The sequence below is a fragment of the Chiloscyllium plagiosum genome, unplaced genomic scaffold (genome assembly GCF_037043375.1).
Source record: "Chiloscyllium plagiosum isolate Xiang-an unplaced genomic scaffold, Cpla_swu_hap1 HiC_scaffold_31, whole genome shotgun sequence".
NCBI lineage: Eukaryota > Metazoa > Chordata > Chondrichthyes > Orectolobiformes > Hemiscylliidae > Chiloscyllium > Chiloscyllium plagiosum.
In genome coordinates, this window is record NW_028270169.1 from 5,996,598 (window position 1) to 6,013,667 (window position 17,070).

At 41.4% G+C, this 17,070-nt stretch overlaps 1 protein-coding gene across 2 annotated transcripts in view; it reads left to right on the forward strand.

Moving 5' to 3' along the window:
• The first annotated feature begins 7,241 nt into the window (after nt 1-7,241).
• LOC122563871 (protein FAM222B) overlaps nt 7,242-17,070 on the forward strand; it is a 56,285-nt gene continuing 46,456 nt past the window's right edge. The window contains exon 1 of one of the 2 annotated variants that reach the window (XM_043718072.2): nt 7,242-7,352. The gene's annotated coding sequence lies outside the window, so the exon portion shown is untranslated. Of the gene's footprint in view, nt 7,353-7,667; nt 7,799-17,070 lie in introns of those variants that run through there. The other variant, XM_043718073.2, reaches the window with a different exon arrangement.

A 17,070-nucleotide genomic window follows, 5' to 3' on the forward strand; every position in this document is an offset into this window, starting at 1 on the left:
TCTGCGTGGGTTTCCTCCGGGTGCTCCGGTTTCCTCCCACAGTCCAAAGATGTGCAGGGTCAGGTGAATTGGCCATGCTAAATTGTTCGTAGTGTTAGATAAGGGGTAAATGTAGGGGTATGGGTGGGTTGCGCTTCGGCGGGTCGGTGTGGACTTGTTGGGCCGAAGGGCCTGTTTCCACACTGTAAAGTAATCTAATCTATAAAATCATAAGGGACATGGATAGGGTGAATAGACAAGGTCTTTCGCTGGCTTGGGGGAGTCCAGAACTAGAGGGCATAAGTTTAAGGGGAGAGGGGAAAGATACAAAAAGGACCCAAGGAGTAACTTTTTCATGCAGAGGGTGGTACGTGTATGAAATGAGCTGCCAGATGAAGTGGTGGAGGCTGGTACAATTACAACATTTAAAAGGCATCTGGATGGGTATATGAGTGGGAAGGGTTTAGAGGGATGTGGGCCAAATGCTGGCAAATGGGACTGGATTTATTTAGAATATCTGGTCGACATGGACAAGTTGGACTGAAGGGTCTGTTTCCGAGCTGTACATCTCTATGATTCTACAATCTGTTTTTGTGATGTACTTTGCTCAGAAACATGATGGTCATTTTACACACCATTAATGGTAGGAAACATGATGGATGTGATCTCCAGATGCAGAGATGTTTGGCATCTGTTGCTGAGAGTTAGGGAAAATCAATCATTTTAGTTGATGGTGGTTAGTGTAGAGTCCTAACTGCATTTCTCTCATCCCAGCCTGCCTTTAAAAAGGTTCTTAAACCCATCTTTTCCACAGAGCATCTCCCAATGTCTTCATTTGTGGCTCAATCAGTTTCTCAGCAGCATATCTAATTACACAGAAATAATTTTTAAAATAAACACTAAGAGACAATACATTTATAGAAACAAGTTGGGATAGTTTTCACATGTATTCATGAAAGATTGGAGAACAAGAGGTAATGTGATTAAGGTATTTAAACCTACAAAATGGATTGGACAGGACTGATGCAGGTTTCCTCTGGTGGGGGATTCTGGAACAATGGAGATTGAATCTTACAATTAAGATAAGCCACGCAATTCTGATGTCAAGAGCATATTTTAGCAAAGAGGGTAGTGGATTAGCAAGGAACATTAGTATTGCTAAAAAAAGTCATATTTTGTCAATGTTTTCATCCTAATGCTAATTCACAAAAAATACCAATGTATTGGGTAACAACAGAACATAAATAATTGCAAGACAGAAACAAAATACGTCTTTTTTTCAGCTACACTTAAGTGATATTTCAGTTCATTCAGGTCAGTGCATAACTGCAGAAATATACCTTTGCCTGTCTTTTAGATGTGATGCTCTTATGAGACCTCAACCACATTATATAATCCTGAGGCTGACAGTGTTCTCTCTGTAATAAATGTGTATATTACTTCTGAACTGTTTAATTCTCAGCAGAAAGTTTCAACAAAACATTGAAATGTTATGTCAAATAGATGAGTGGAATAATGATGATTAAATCCTGCACCACGTACACTGGGACACAGAGTCCATTGATTGTGTGGTGAAGGATCTGGCACAGGAACAGTTGTAACTGTAGATAGAAAGTGAGAGAACTTTCATCCCGAAGTCAGAAGGCTGTGGGTTCAAATTCCACTCCAGAGACTTCAGACTCACGGCTGATACTCCAGCTTTAAGTTCATGGAGAATGTGATCTTTCAGTGGTGATGTTAAAACAAAGACTTGTCTAATCTCCTAGGTGGATATAAAAGATCTCACATTGGAAGAAGAGTAGAGAAGAACGCTTGGTGACCTGACTAATATTTATCTCTCAACCAACAATCGTTAAAGAAAGATAATCAGGTGATCCATTTCCTTCACTGGCTGAATATTTCCAGCATTTTCTGTCTTTATTTATTTTATTGTCGTTTGTGGGAGCCAGCTGTCTGAAAATGAGTGTCACGTTTGCCCATTACAATTTTTCCAAAGCTATTTCATTGAATGAAACAAAGCATTTCAAAGTCAGAGGTCAAGAAAGGCGCTGCATAAATGCAATTCTCTCACATAACAACATGAGAATTTTCGTTGAGGTTACAGAGTTGAAGTATTTCAAAATGAACTGGTTGTATTTGGTGTTTGCACATGGGCTAACATTAATCTGACTTACTAACATAAGCAGGAAACACAAGCAGACTTCCATATCTGCAGTCCTAACTGGCTCCAGGAAAGGGAAGGTGTGGACATGGCTGCCACTGTATGCAAAATGACCTCAAACAGCATTGTTTAATGGCAAGCAAAACAGTGCCTATGGGCTAAAAGGAGGAGGTGGGGATCGTGCCAGACTGTAATGGCCACAGGCTAGTTTGGTGACGCAAATATTGAGTAGCCTATTATAATTATCAAACTGCCACAAAGACGCCAAATTAGTATCTCCATGTACAACTGGAGGCTAGCTCTCAAGGGAAAATATGATGATGTAAATAAAGGGCCCAGTGTCTTTAAAAACTTACAACACAATGAGAGATTCAGAAGTTGTTGAAAGTCCTCCGATGTGAAGATTGAGAAAAAGATACAGAGATTGTGTTCTAGTCATTGCTAATTTTGTTTAGCTCTTTTCTCGAGCTGGGCTGAGCTTTTGTGCTTATCAAAGTGATATGGCAGTTTTCACAATCTCGGGACATCCCAAAGTACATTACTGCTAATGGAATACTTTTTGTAGCTACCGTTGTAATATATGGAAACTCGCCAATTTCCACAAAGCAAGCTCTGTCAAACAGCGAGGGTGAGAAGACCAGCTGATCTGTTTAAGCAATGTTATAGGGATATGGGATTCTGTAACAGAGTGGACCATTTAGTTAGATTGGGGTTTGAACTTGCAACTCTCTGATCCAGTGGTGAAGTTTCAACCACAACATCACATTTGATGTGAAATTGTGTACTTTGACTCATTGTTGAAAACTGTGGAAAGAACAGCAGGTCAGGCAGCACCCAAGGAGCAAGAGAGTCGACGTTTTGGGCATAAGCTCTTCATCACTTTGACTCAGTGTCAGGTTTAACTTCTCCCAGATGAGATATGCTACAAGCATGGACATGGAAAAGCTTCTGGGATCCTGCCTCAAAATGGTACCTCGATCCAGCTGCACCCTTCATCAGTATACAAGCAAGCACATTAGAAGTGGATAAAATCAAAGGTGATCCATGTACTTCAGATTACAGCCTACTCAGATTAACACTTCATCTCTTGCTTATCAAGAATCTATATAACCCTTGCATTAAATTATTCAAAGAATGTGCTTCTGCCACATTTTCAGGAAGAGAGTTACAAACCTTCACAACCCTCTTAAGAGAAGAAATTTCTCTCAAGTGGACTGCTCGCTATTTTGAAACAGTGACCCCCAAATTCTGGATTCTCCCACAAGAGGAAACGTGCTCTCCACATCCACTCTGCTTATAATCACATATAGAATGTGATGGAAATGTGCCTATTCAGAAACAGTTAGTTGTTTGTTGATTCTGATATAATGGCTGCCACTTAAAAAGCATCTATTTTAAAACAGGTAGTCATCTAGATTTGTCAACAAGTATTAACCATTTACAACACTGTCAATTTCTGAAATGTTGGCAAGGACAATTTTAAGAGCCTAATTTACTTGGGGCAAATTGGGCAATGTAGTCTTGAACATTGAGTGCACCTTGTATACTATTTCAAACATCAGATTTTAAAATTTGAAAAGCTGAAGACAGCCCCATACCATTAGGGGCATTAAACTGGATCCTGTGCAGAGTGGGTTCATAAATCAGCTTGGTTAACTTCACCTGGTCACTACACCATGAACAAGCGAAGACTGTGGTGCAGAGAGACTGTAATGCAGTGTAGCATATTGGAGTATCCTTCATTGAGGAGAGATTGTGTGTCCAGTGGGACCCACTCTGAGTTATGCAGTCCTCAGCTAATTGCTGCAGCTGTCTGATTACTTGTTTTTGGAATCCTGGCCAAAATTGAGTTTGGAAAGAGACCAAGTTTTTACATCGGTGGAAAAAAAAATTCCTTTTCTCGAATCTTCGAAGAGAGATGACTTATAAAACTGAAGGCCTTTCCTGTAGAACCACTGAAAACCTTTCAACTTATGTTCGTATTCCAATTATGTGCAGCCTAACTTTAGGACACAGGTTCATGAAAGTCAAAAAACAGGACTTGCATTTCTTTAGCTATTCACAACCTTCGGCCATCTGGAGATATTTTTTGGATTGAAACATATCGACTATTATATGATGGAAATGTGGGGTCATTTACACATAGCAAGGTCCCACAACCATCAATCGTAGTTAGTTTTCTCCTGAACTTACTAAGGTCTAAACTCACAGGGCAAAAGGTGAGGTATATGAGCCCCATCTTGCTTAAAGTGATAAAAAAGAATAGTTGGACTTGAAATACTGGCTCTGTTTCTCTTTCCACAAATGCTGCCAGACAGACCTGTTCAGTTCTTCCACAGGCACCATTTCCACCATGACACTCTGGTTCATCCATTACTCCTAACACTTCCTCCCCTTCACTATAACACTTCTCATTCAATTGCACTTGCCCTTTCACCTCCTTGGCCCTCACTGTCCAAGGCTCCAACACGCCTTCCAGGTGAAGCAGCATTTTACTTCTATGTATTCACTGCTCACAAAGCGATTTCTTTTACATTGGCAAAACCAAATGTGGGCTGGCTGACTGTTTTATGCAAGGCTGATCTGACCTTCCAGTGAGTTATCAGTAAACCATTTTGCTCTCATGCTAACATTTCCACTCCGGGCCTGCTAAGTGTTCCAATAAACCTCAATGTAAGTTGGGGGAACACCAGCTCAGTTTCCACTTTGGCACTTTACAGCCTTTATAGACTCAACAATGAGCCCAACTTCAGAATAATAAAAGCAAAATGCTGTTGCATCTGAGCTGAAAAATGTGTTGCTGGAAAAGCGCAGCAGGTCAGGCAGCATCCAAGGAGCAGGAGAATCGACGTTTCGGACATAAGCCCTTCTTCAGGAATGAGGAGGGTGTGCCAAGCAGGCTAAGATAAAAGGTAGGGAGGAGGGACTTGGGGGAGGGGCGTTGGGAATGCGATAGGTGGAAGGAGGTTAAGGTGAGGGTGATAGGCCAGAGAGGGGGTGGGGGCGGAGAGGTCGGGAAGAAGATTGCAGATCAAGAACGCGGTGCTGAGTCCGAGGGTTGGGACTGAGATAAGGAGGGGTGAGGGGAAAATGAGAAAGCTGGAGAAATCGGCATTCATCCCTAGCATTGGAGGGCAGCCTGTCTCCCCTACTTGCGGAATGTTTCAGAGAACACCTCTGGGACACCCACACCAACCAAACCAACCCAACTGCCCCATGGCTGAACACTTTAACTCCCCTGCCCACTCCGCCAAGGACATGCAGGTCCTTGGCCTCCTCCATCGCCAGACCATGGCAACACGATGCCTGGAGGAAGAGCACCTCATCTTCCGCCTAGGAACCCTCCAACCACAAGGGATGAATGCAGATTTCTCCAGCTTTCTCATTTTCCCCTCACCTCACCTTATCTCAGTCCCAACCCTCGAACTCAGCACCACCTTCTTGATCTGCAATCTTCTTCCCAACCTCTCTGCCCCCACCCCTTCTCCGGCCTATCACCCTCACCTTAACCTCCTTCCACCTATCGCATTCCCAACGCCCCTCCCCCAAGTCCCTCCTCCCTACCTTTTATCTTAGCTTGCTTGGCACACCCTCCTCATTCCCGAAGAAGGGCTTATGCCTGAAATGTCGATTCTCCTGCTCCTTGGATGCTGCCTGACCTGCTGTGCTTTTCCAGCAACAGATTTTTCAGCTCTGATCTCCAGCATCTGCAGTCCTCACTTTCTCCTAGCTGTTGCCTCTGAAACAAACACCGAATGGTGGAGAAACTCAGCAGGTCTGACACCATCTGTGGAGAGAGAAGGAGTTAACGTTGTGAGTCCAATCTGACTCTTCTTCAGAACAAGCTCAGAGTAAGACCTCTTTCTCCATCTTGATTACAATACTGCACTTGCCCCCTCCACCAAAACCACACGGCTATATCTTGTTGGCTTTGCTAAAAGCATAGTGGGTTGCATTTTCTCTTTTTCACACCCACCCCATTTATACCTGTTTTACATCTATTTCTCCTTTACCACCAGTAACACTTCCTTTGGTTTTTGCTCAAGGCATATTCATCATTTGCTCCACTCACTCTTCCTCCCCTCTGTCAACAGCAAAAAAGCATAATTTACTAGCCCATTTCCATTGCGAAGAAGTCACAACATTCTCAAAATGTTAATCATTTCTCTCTCTTGACACATGCTGCCACACCTGCTGAGAAGGCTATCAGATATATGAGAAGTAGGCCATTCCGCCCCTTGGATTTGTTTCACCATTCAGTGAGATCTGGCTGACCTGCTAATCCTCAGCTCTACTTTCCTGCCTTTTCCCTATAACCCTTGATTCCCTTACGGATGAAAAATGTAAAAAGGGCAGGTAGAATTTGGTCAAGGCGGGGTAATGCATTTTCAAAATGATTTTTATTATTTTATTTTGTTTAATCACTGGTGGGAGGTCGGCATCATTGGCTCCTTACCTGGTCAAGCCTGCATGTGACTCCAGACCCACAGCAACGTGGTTGACACTCAACTGCCCTCTGGGTAATTAGGGACAGACAATAAATGCTGGCCTAGCCAATGTCACCCACATCCTGTGAATTAACAAAATAATCTATCCAGAAGGCATATCATTCCCTTCTCCAAATCTCCTGATTTATAACTTAGTCTATATTTCTATTTGTGTAACCTCCTGGGTCTATAACATGCATTATTAAACAATGAGTTAATTGTCTATGTCAATGTCAATGAGAGGTGTTGAGCATCATTGCCTTCAATCCTTTGGTCCTCCTACCGATAGGGGCGCCACACTCCATCCACTCGAAGGTTCCTGGGGATAGAAAAAGCAAGAAAACATGAAGGGAAACAGATCCTTCAAAGAAAAACCCAAAACATGTTGTGAAATACGCGTGTGAACTTTTGTTTAAAGCTTACACAGTCAGAGCTGCCAACGTGAAATTAGACATTGCCCTGCCAGGGACGCTTCCAAGACGCATGCGTCTTTGCCGGCGATAGGCCGGCAGGGCGCACGCGTATTGAATCACGGCACGCACGCGTATTGGCCGGCGGTGGGCTGGCGGTGCGCACGCGTACGCGCTGCCCGTCGCTGCGTCTGGCGTTTTTTTTTGCCGCAGTCGCAGCGGCTGCGAGCGAGTGAGCGGCACGGGCCGGAGCAGCGAACGAATTCATGAACTTACCCACAGTTTAACTATGCAGTCCTGTCAGCTCCACAGAAAGTAAGTGTCCGCACGGCGTCGTCGCTTGGTGGATCTTGGTTCCACGCCCTGGTCGATGGTGTTAGTTGAAATAATTTGAGGTGGCGTCGGACGCTTAACAAAAGAGGAGCGGGCGGCGGGGCGGCCAGCGGAAGTCCCGCCTCCTCCCTGTCTCTAATAGGTCCTGTGTGCCCTCAATGGGCGGGGTGGCTGGTGCAGAGGTAGGCTCCTGATTGGCCGGCCGCCGCTGTCGGTCACGCCAGCTGCTGCATTACTTCCGGCAGGGAGATGGGTCTGGGAGCTCGGGAGGTTTTTTTTCCCTCTCTCTCTCTCTTTCAAAAAGTGTCTCTAAATGAAATTTTAACGATCGCAGCGATATTTTCTTACACAATAACGTTTTAAACGATGCGTAACAAACGCCGCCGGTCTTGTGTAGAGGTTGCTACCTTTGCAGAGAATATTTAAGAGTAAGAATCTGCCAGCTGTGTCTATTTAACTTCTTTAAATGTCTGAAAAATTATCTCGAAATTCATGTCCAGAATGTTTAATTTTTTTTTGTTTTATTTTCGGGAGGGCGTTTGTACTCCGATGCCCTGAGATTGCTGCAAATGGCAGCCCCCTCTCTGGTGTGACATATATTTTTTTATTTCAGTTTCCTCCAAGAAGTTAACTTATCCTCCCCAAAAGTTTATTTTTTTTTATTTTTAAAAGAAAAACGTTTTAAATGATGTTAATAGGGGGAATGCATCTTGAAATGTAGCCACTGAGGCGTCAGTCTGCCTTGTCAGGTCTGGCTTTGTGTGTCTGTGTGTGTGTGAAATTTTTCCCTCCTGTGTCAAGCCTTTTCTTTTTTTCCCTTTCAATGCCTTCATCTCTCTTTTTCACAAAAAAAGAGCAACTTCAAAGAATGCTGCTTAAAATGCCGTTTCTCAAGGGGAGGGTTGTTGTCCGCTCTGCAAGTCTTTCTCTCTCAGACCCAAGCCGCCTGTCCGTGTTACATGAAAGATTAATGTGTGGAGAGAAAATCGCTGCTTGGTTTGAATTGCCAGCCACCCCCCCCCTTTTCCATCCCCTTTTCCATCCCCTATCATGAGGGATTGTGGTGCGAGGCGGTGGCATAACCTTGTGGCTGATACACGGTTTAATCAGCGGAGGCAATCTGCAATCTTTACAAGCACGCCATTGTTACAAAGGCATTTCCCCTTCTCGTCCCGTTTTTCTTTCTCTTCTTTAAAAAACCAGTTTATCTTGAATTGATTAGCAAGGAATCCAGCGTGACTAATCATATTGCGCAGAACGGCAGCAGTTTGTCATTAAATGTCCCCCCTCCGCCCCCAGAGAATAACAATTAATTTTGATCGTGCGACATTGTACTTTCAATGTGTGGTCCCCCTTTTTTTTTCATTTTCACTTGTGTATTATCAGACAACAAAACACATGGAATTATGGCAATGTGGGGGGAATTAAAGCTGAGATTATTTCTTTCACTGTCTTATGGGGGAGGGACAACACTGAAATTGTGAGTATGAGGCACTGAAATTCTCCAAGAAGCTGCTCATTGTGAGCAGATGGAGACTGTGTTATCTCCAGCCGGAGAGATAAGAGCATGAATTGCTGGCCTGTTTCTGAACCCTGCTTTTTAATGAGTCGGTTGCTAAGCAAATTTCATCTCGATCAGTTTAATCCTCAAGATTTCGTTTACACTTTGACGCTTGGTAATGCAGGCAACTTGCTCATATTTAAGTCATTCTACACAGCAGGTTGAGGCCTTCAGACATTCAAGCCATGTACCTAAAATTTGAGCTGTGGTATAATTTTCAATGGACCTTGCAAGTGTCTTGGTTGACTTGCCTTATTATGTTGACATTTTAAAAAATCTTGTACTAAAACCACATTTCCTAAATGTCTGCACATTTAACTAATTGGTATAATTAAAGCAAGAGGACAGTAATTTCCTAGGGAGTCAGATTTTACGTAAATGTTTTCTGATTGTTCCCATGTGAATGTCTTTTTTAAGAGAGCCCCTGATGTTTAAACACAGGTTTCAAGTTCTGAAGCTCATTTAATATTGTACGTGTATATTTTCTCCATTTGTGGGATGAGAGATAATTTATTCTCAAACACCTGTTTAGCTTCATACATCACTGAAAGGATGTTTATTTAGGTCTGGCTTTTAAAGTATGCTGAATAAACAGAAGTGTCTGAAAAAATTGATTTGTGTTGGAAGCTGCTGGTTTTCTAAGTGTGAGTCAGAAAAGGCTGTGCCAGTTATGCTGTATAGCTTACTAGTTAATGTCTAATAGTATTTCAACAGTATTTCCTGTTCCTAGAGAGGTGTGGAGTAAAGTGTAGTGTAAATTTTGAACACCCCAATGAGTACCAGTCATTCCCCAGGGTTTAAGAGGTAATGGCTGTTAACAAATGAGCAATTTCTCCAGCTGTTCTCTAGGGAGCTGCAAGGAAGAGGGGTTGGTAGGATATGTTTAATTTGCCAAAGGATAATTATTGGGGTTTCGGTGAATGGCCAGCATGCTTTGCTTTCTCTTGTGAATTAAAGCTGCTATTGATAGTTTGCTGTTTTTCTCAACGTCTACTCTGAAGCTGGAATCTAGATTGACTTTTCAGTAGTCATAAGGAGTTTACAGATTTGATATTTACAACTTGAAGCTGGAAATATCTGGACAGGAAGCTGTTGAGCTGCTTGGTCATTTACCTCTATTAAAATCCAGCAAAAGCTCTTCAAAATGAGGACTAATCACACTTAGATATCTTGTCTTCTATCATTTGTCTTGCACTAGGATGCTGAGGGAGAGGGTGTGAAATTTAGGATTTTACACGGTAGTGCATTGCTGATCTGGAACTGATCCAACTTTTTTCAGTATTCAACCCTTAGAAATTTTGTACCAGCATAGTGCACATCCTAACCCATCCCTTGAGATGGCAGCTATGAAAACTCTTCTTGATAGAAGGGGACTTAATCTATCTAGAAGGTCCATCAAACCAATTAGTGGGTTTGAGTTTGTGGCTGGTATTCTCGATTTGAGTCTTGTTGTACCCAAATGCATCCTGGACCAATTGCTATCAAATTGATTCTTGATAAATGCATTATTGAAATTGCTTTAGAATATGGATGTAATTAATTTAGAATTTCAGATGACTGTAATTCAAGCCCCTGTGCTGGCCCTGTTTAATCACCACTGAATTAAATCCCTACCATGTTTAGACCCTCTTTCTTATTTTGAAGACGTTGATTTCCTCATTATACCTCCAACATCTTATCTACATAAGAGTATATAATTCCCACTATAGCATTGAGTCATTGCGTTTAGTGTCCATAACTTTGCTACCTAGAACTTGGCTTCTGAACTGCTCAAATTGTCACTTTATTATTGAGTCAATCTGAGCTGTTTGATGTAGTGATAAGGATAGGAGGGGTATGGTAATTGATGCCTCTTGAATTTCTATTTGACTGACCTCAAAGGCATGCAGTAAATTGAATTTGCGCGTACAGAACATTCAACTTATTGGACTTGTGTTGCATGTGACTCCTTCCCACCATGCTTCAACTCCTCCTATAAACAACCATTTTATTTCTCCCACCTCTAGTGGTCTAGTTTCTCCGGTACATGGACCTATATGATTCATCTCAATAACTTTCTATGGGCGCAAGATCCTGATTCTCTCCACTCCAGGTTTTCAGAAAAACTCCAATTCCTTCTATGGACGATTTGGTAATGACTGGTGTTACACTATCCACAATACAATATTTTCTTCAGCTATCCTGTCTTCCATAATTTGAAAGGTCACCTTTTCTTTGGTTCTTTTTTCCAGAAAAGCAATGTCTTCTCTTTGCTATTGGGTATAACCCTTCCATTTTGTTTTCATCCACAGGAATTTTGAGTATCCATTGAATCATTGGAAAGCTTTTGTTTCCCGAACTTAATTTTCTGCCACTTACAATCTCCGGTCATTAGTGTGGGCATGTTTTGGACGTTTGCTTTCATATCAGAACTGTTGTGGCAGCCTCTCTCTTAATTACAACCAAGTTTTAACCACAATGAGATGGGCGTAGGCATGATTGAATGCATTGCTTATATACAAGTCAGTTTAAGTTAGGTACAAGTCCCAAATATGTTGCAATTGGGGTGGGGTGGGGGGGGGGGGGGTGTTATTGGAAATGATAACATCTTCCTGAAAGCTCTTTAAGACACCGTATTACAATAAGACATTCACTGCAAGAAATAAGTTTATGCTTGGCACAGGAGTCTTGCACCAAATGCTTAATGTGATTTTAGTACACCAGAAAGGGCGGAATGATGGCTCAGTGGTTAGTGCTGCTGCCTCTCAGCCCGTGGGACCTGGGTTCAATTCCAGCCTCTGACGACTGAGTGGAGGTTGCACATTCTATAAAATGTATGTGTGGGTTTGCTCTGGTTGCCTCCCATGGTCCGAAGATGTGCAGATTAGATGGATTGGCTATGCTAAATTATCTATAGCGTCCAGGGATATATCCACGTTAGTTGGATTAGCCATGGTAAATGCAGACTTGCAGGGATAGGGTTGGGTCTGGGTGGGATGGTCTTCAAGAGGGTTGGTCTGCATTTGATGGGCCAAATGGCCTGCTTCCACACCATAGGGTTTCTATAATTCTTGGTTCTATACTTTTGTAATCAATGATAAACAAGCATTTCAGATCAAAATGCTGAAATCATAATTGACTTCCAAAGCCTTGTCAAATTTTGCTGGACTTCAAGCCAGGAATATTGGGCTGAATGTGTTACTGTTCTAAATGTAGAGTACGAGCCTAAAAGGTCCAGAGAGACAAAGGCATTCAGGAGTTGTAATCTGTGAATTGCTTGAAGTTAATTGGAAACTGAAAGATGGAGAGTATCCTCTTATCGACTTCCTGGCAGGGGAATGGGGGAGGGGGTTAGACTGTTTATCTAGGTCAATTAAGAATCTGTCATCTTCCAGTCTTCGCTTGCAGGGCCCATGATCTCTCATAGTATGTATTTAATAAAATTTCTTAACATAGGAAGCATATCTGAAATATTTGATATTTGTACAAATTGTGCATTTATCACTTTGCTTTAAAGCTAATGTACTTTGACTCTTTGGTATGAGGTCCAAATTTTCAATGTTTAGGGAAATTGTGCTATCTTTATTTGTAAAGATTGACTGTATTCCTACTGATGGTGTTTTGCAGCTGTATGTTTTGGACCTTCAGTGCAACTGAAGCATATTGTGGTTCTGAAATCTCATGGGAAAGCTACCATGACAGTGTTTTGCAATTCAAGTCTTAATTCCAAAATGATAGCACTCTGGTTCCAGAGTACCTGATTGTTGGAAGTAAGTTCTGCTTTTCAATCATGATTCTAGCTGAAATTGTACATGACTCTGAATTTGGCAGTGCCCTAGTCTATCTCTCTTCCCAGTACAAACTCTCCATTCTCAAATAGTTTGCGTATGAGGATATCCAAGTACAGTACATGGAAAGGATCATGCTTTTGAAATACAAGAGAGCCCTGACTATCTTGGGATGAACTTAACCAGATGAATTCGTACCTGTTTAAAGTTTTAAATGTATATCTCTGTTCATTCAAAGACCAAAGAGCCTTGGCCCACCATGTCTGCACCTATTCCTATTCCTTATTTAGGCCCCCTTCTTATTGTTGATATTCAGTTTCTATCCCTCTGCCTCCTGGTCATGTCTATCAAGTTAAAAATCACTGAAGTAGGATCATAGGACTCAGAATTTATATAAATTGTGTCCTATAATTCTACTCCACTGCTTACCTAATGAAGGAGCAGCACTCCGAAAGCTAGTGCTTCCAAATAAACCTGTTGGACTATAATCTGGTGTTGTGATTTTTAACTGTCCCTCCACCCCAGTCCAACACCTGCTCCTGCACATCATGCTTATCAAGACACAACTTAGGTACCTGCTTCCCCACCCCCACCTATTGGCAGTGTGTTCCAGGTAGCCGTCATCTTCATCTTCACAAGTTTTCTTCTTTTGAGCAGCACTATAGATTTCTAGGAGCTTTGTTTTATTCAGAGTTAATAATCTATTACCAAAGCAGCAACTTGGATGTATTGAAGACCTTTTTTAATAGTGTCCTAAGATGACTTCTTTGTTCAAACCTCCTGGTCATGTTTTTAGAGTATTAAAGGGAAGCAGAGAGACTTCGGGAAGAAATGCTGGAACTTGGTTGATGACTGACACTTTAACAGATTGCAGTGTTTGGGTAGCGAAGTGCAACCACATGTTCAGTTGTAATTGACATGACTTGCAGGATGCCACATCTCTTGCCCTACCCTAACTGTATGAGGGTTATGCATAGTGCAGCTTCATCAAAGGCCTGTATATCTGTAAAGCCATAGACTCAGCACTTTCTAATATTAATGCTAGAAAGTGGATGGAGAGCTGCTATTAGCACTACTTCCCTTTGTTAGATGTGTTGCATTAAGAATTTTTTCACTTTACAAGCAAGGGCAGGTTGGTTGCCACTGACAACTTGGTGCAAATCCAGGCTAATGTTTAATTACGTATAATTAACTGCTAGCACAAACTGTAGTTGTAATTATGCAAAACAAATGGCAAACTAAGAATAAATACATTACACTTCATGGAGTAAAGTCCCCAGGGCCTGGCTTGATCTCATTCCATAAACAGCTAGTCAAGTTTTTTTTTTGAAGAAATTAATGGTAAGCCATAATAAGATGCCCTAATTCCTGACTACGTAATGACAATTACTGAAACTTGATTGCTGACTGAACAGAGATCTCGGTGGATGCGGTTTTAAAAGGATAGCTGTAAATCTGAAACAAAACTTTGGATTGATCAGAAACATAGTATTTGCACTTATTAGTTATATTGAATTTCTTGTGTTTTGAGTACATTAACAATAATTCAGGATATGCTATGATCATTGCTGTTTGTACTTTCACAATAAAACAGAGGATCTGCTGGAAATTGAAATGATTGACTGTCTGTGAGCAGACAAAGTATTGGTAAACTCCACTGCCATTTTGGTCTCAAAAGGGAAAAAGACAGTGGATACCTGAAAATTACTGGCCTTCAGATGTGACTCCTTTTTATAAAGGAAGTGCGTTTAAGATGCTTGTTTTGCAACCGGTTATATTCTGGAATGCCCTGTCTGAAAGGGTAAAGTTAGTAAATTCTATAACTTCAAATGGCTATTGGATAAATGCTTGAAAATAGAATTAAAAACATTGGAACTAGCAGTAAATGTAATTTGCAAATGCGTGCAAAAAGTTATTTTATTTTCCCATTACAGGATAAGGAAAGCTAATTTGCATAGCCTACAAAGTACGTGGGTATTTCTCACTGGGGCATTAACCAGAAATTGATTTTTAAACATTTGTCTTCAAACCTTTGAGCAAACATTTGCTTTCAACGCCACCTTTTGTGTTGACAATAGATCTTGCCATTATGGAAGCGCATGCTGTAGAAATCTGTAGAGTTGCACGTTTTCTGCAAGATAGCATTGTGTCCAGGAGGTCTGGGAGTTCAGTAGCTCCTCCACTTCCTCACTGAACAAGAATTAAAGTAGGCAGATTCTTCATCGTGGGGCTAAGCTAGTGCTTTGGAGTTTTATCTTCAGTTCATGGGGGAAGGAATGCAATTTCACAACTCTTGCCCTGAAATTAGTTGGCTCAATATTGATTTTGTTCTTTTCCACGGCACCACCTTCTACAGGTTTCACAGCATTATTAAGTTGACAGTATTGTTCTGTGATTTATAATGGAAGGCAGGTCCAATTCTGCCTGAAATGTGGCTTACCCACTCAGCACTTCAAATTCCTCTGTTTCAAATTAATATCTATAAGCCAGCCGGTCCTGTGCTGGTTTGAGCACATGGCTGTTTTTCTTCTGCTTGTACAGACCTTGGGCTGACATAGTCCAATACTGATATACACTCGGTTTTAACTAAAATCCTAGAGCATGTAACCCAAGTGTATTGGAGGTAATGTATCCTGCTTCACAATTCACAGTTGTGTTCAATTGTTTAATTAATGAAGAATAGGACTGGGTTTGAGATTGGTATGGAACAGGTTAGTTTTATCCTAATATGTTGCAATCGTAAACTTGTCCTATACCAGAGGAAGAGTGAAATCAGATAAAATACACATGCTTGGTTGAAGAGCCATTGGTGCAAAGCTACTATCTAGATTTGTCTAACTGATTCCCTCTAAGCATGGTTATCATTCCCCTCTCCTGCATGTAACAAGTAGGTGACCGGCTGGCCTGGGATGGTATTGAGGATATATTGAGCCTCATTAAAAATGGACTCTTGAAAGTGAGGGAGTCATGGGGAAATAAAAACATGGTAAGGGATGGGTAGAAATGTAACCCTTGGAGTTGTTCACTTGCTGTGAATGTATTGTTTTAAATGATTTTAGATTGACATTTATCTCAAGCCTAGAATAGCTGATTAAAATTAACATCACTATTACTGATGACATTCAGGGTAAATGGGGCTAATACTTGGCATCTGTATATTAATTGAGAATGCACTTGAAAATGTGATGCTTGATAAATATATCCAAAACAGTGCAAGGTTCCATCATCACCCTGGGATGTCTTCCTGATTTGAATTCATCATGTAAAGTAGCATGAGCTCCAGCTCAATCAACCAGTGCTTGTCTGTTCCCCAGGTACTGAACTGATTTGAAAAGTACATTTCTACATGTTAGTGGAATGTCATCAGTCCTCTGCAGAATGGAATGCAAATGATGGGATGATATATGGAGAGTGTTGTATCGTGCCCACAGCACCACCTCTGATGACAAGACTATTAATCTGATGGATGGTTCAGGATGAATTAGATGCGCATATGTTTTAGTTTTGGCCCCCTTTACTCGTTAACTGAAGTTCAAAAATTGATGTCAATTTGTGCAAGTTTTTTTCTCCCTCCCTTAAAGGGAGGGGTTAACAAAGGAGGCAGAACAAAGAAAATGGGGAAATTGGATGACTTCTCATTTTGATGAATGACCTGTCACAAGTTGGAAAATTTGGCATGTGATGGTGCCAGTGTGATAACATAATGAATGTCAGTAGCAAAACTGCTTGACACTGGAAAGTTGTATATTCTTAAGCACTATGCAGGAAAAATCCAAATTCCAAATGTGTACAGCAGCTTTAATAAAACAATGTCTTATTACTTTGACATTCTCAAATCTGCTGTGAAAATAAATATTTAATTCCTGAATGAGTTAAATTGTAAATATTTTCGTGGAGTTTTGCAGCCTATTTCTTCAGGCAAATTTTCATGTAGATGACTAACCTGGAAGTGCAGTAGCTAAGATTTGACCGGCACAGTGATCATTGTCGGTTTGGGGGGTGAGGGGGTGATCTAAGGCTGAACTCTATTGCTATTCACATATTTAACCACTTAGGCTACTGGATGAAAATATGTGAATGGGGGGAGTGGGACCAATGTCACAAGTGAACCATTCTGTGGTAGTGAAGATATTTCTTTGCATCATTTCCCCTCAGGTTGACCACTGTGTCCTGGAGCTGGCAGTATAATGAGTGTACTATCCCTTGTCTTCTACCTTGCTGACTTATGATCAGTCAGGAAGGGATGCCATTTGGAATATAATTAATTAAAAGGGCTCTTTTCTCCTTTTTTGAACCCTTCCTGATGCCCTATCACTTTCTGGTGGAATGCTGCACATGCTTGTCAGGTTTGCCAAGAACTGATAACAGGAAA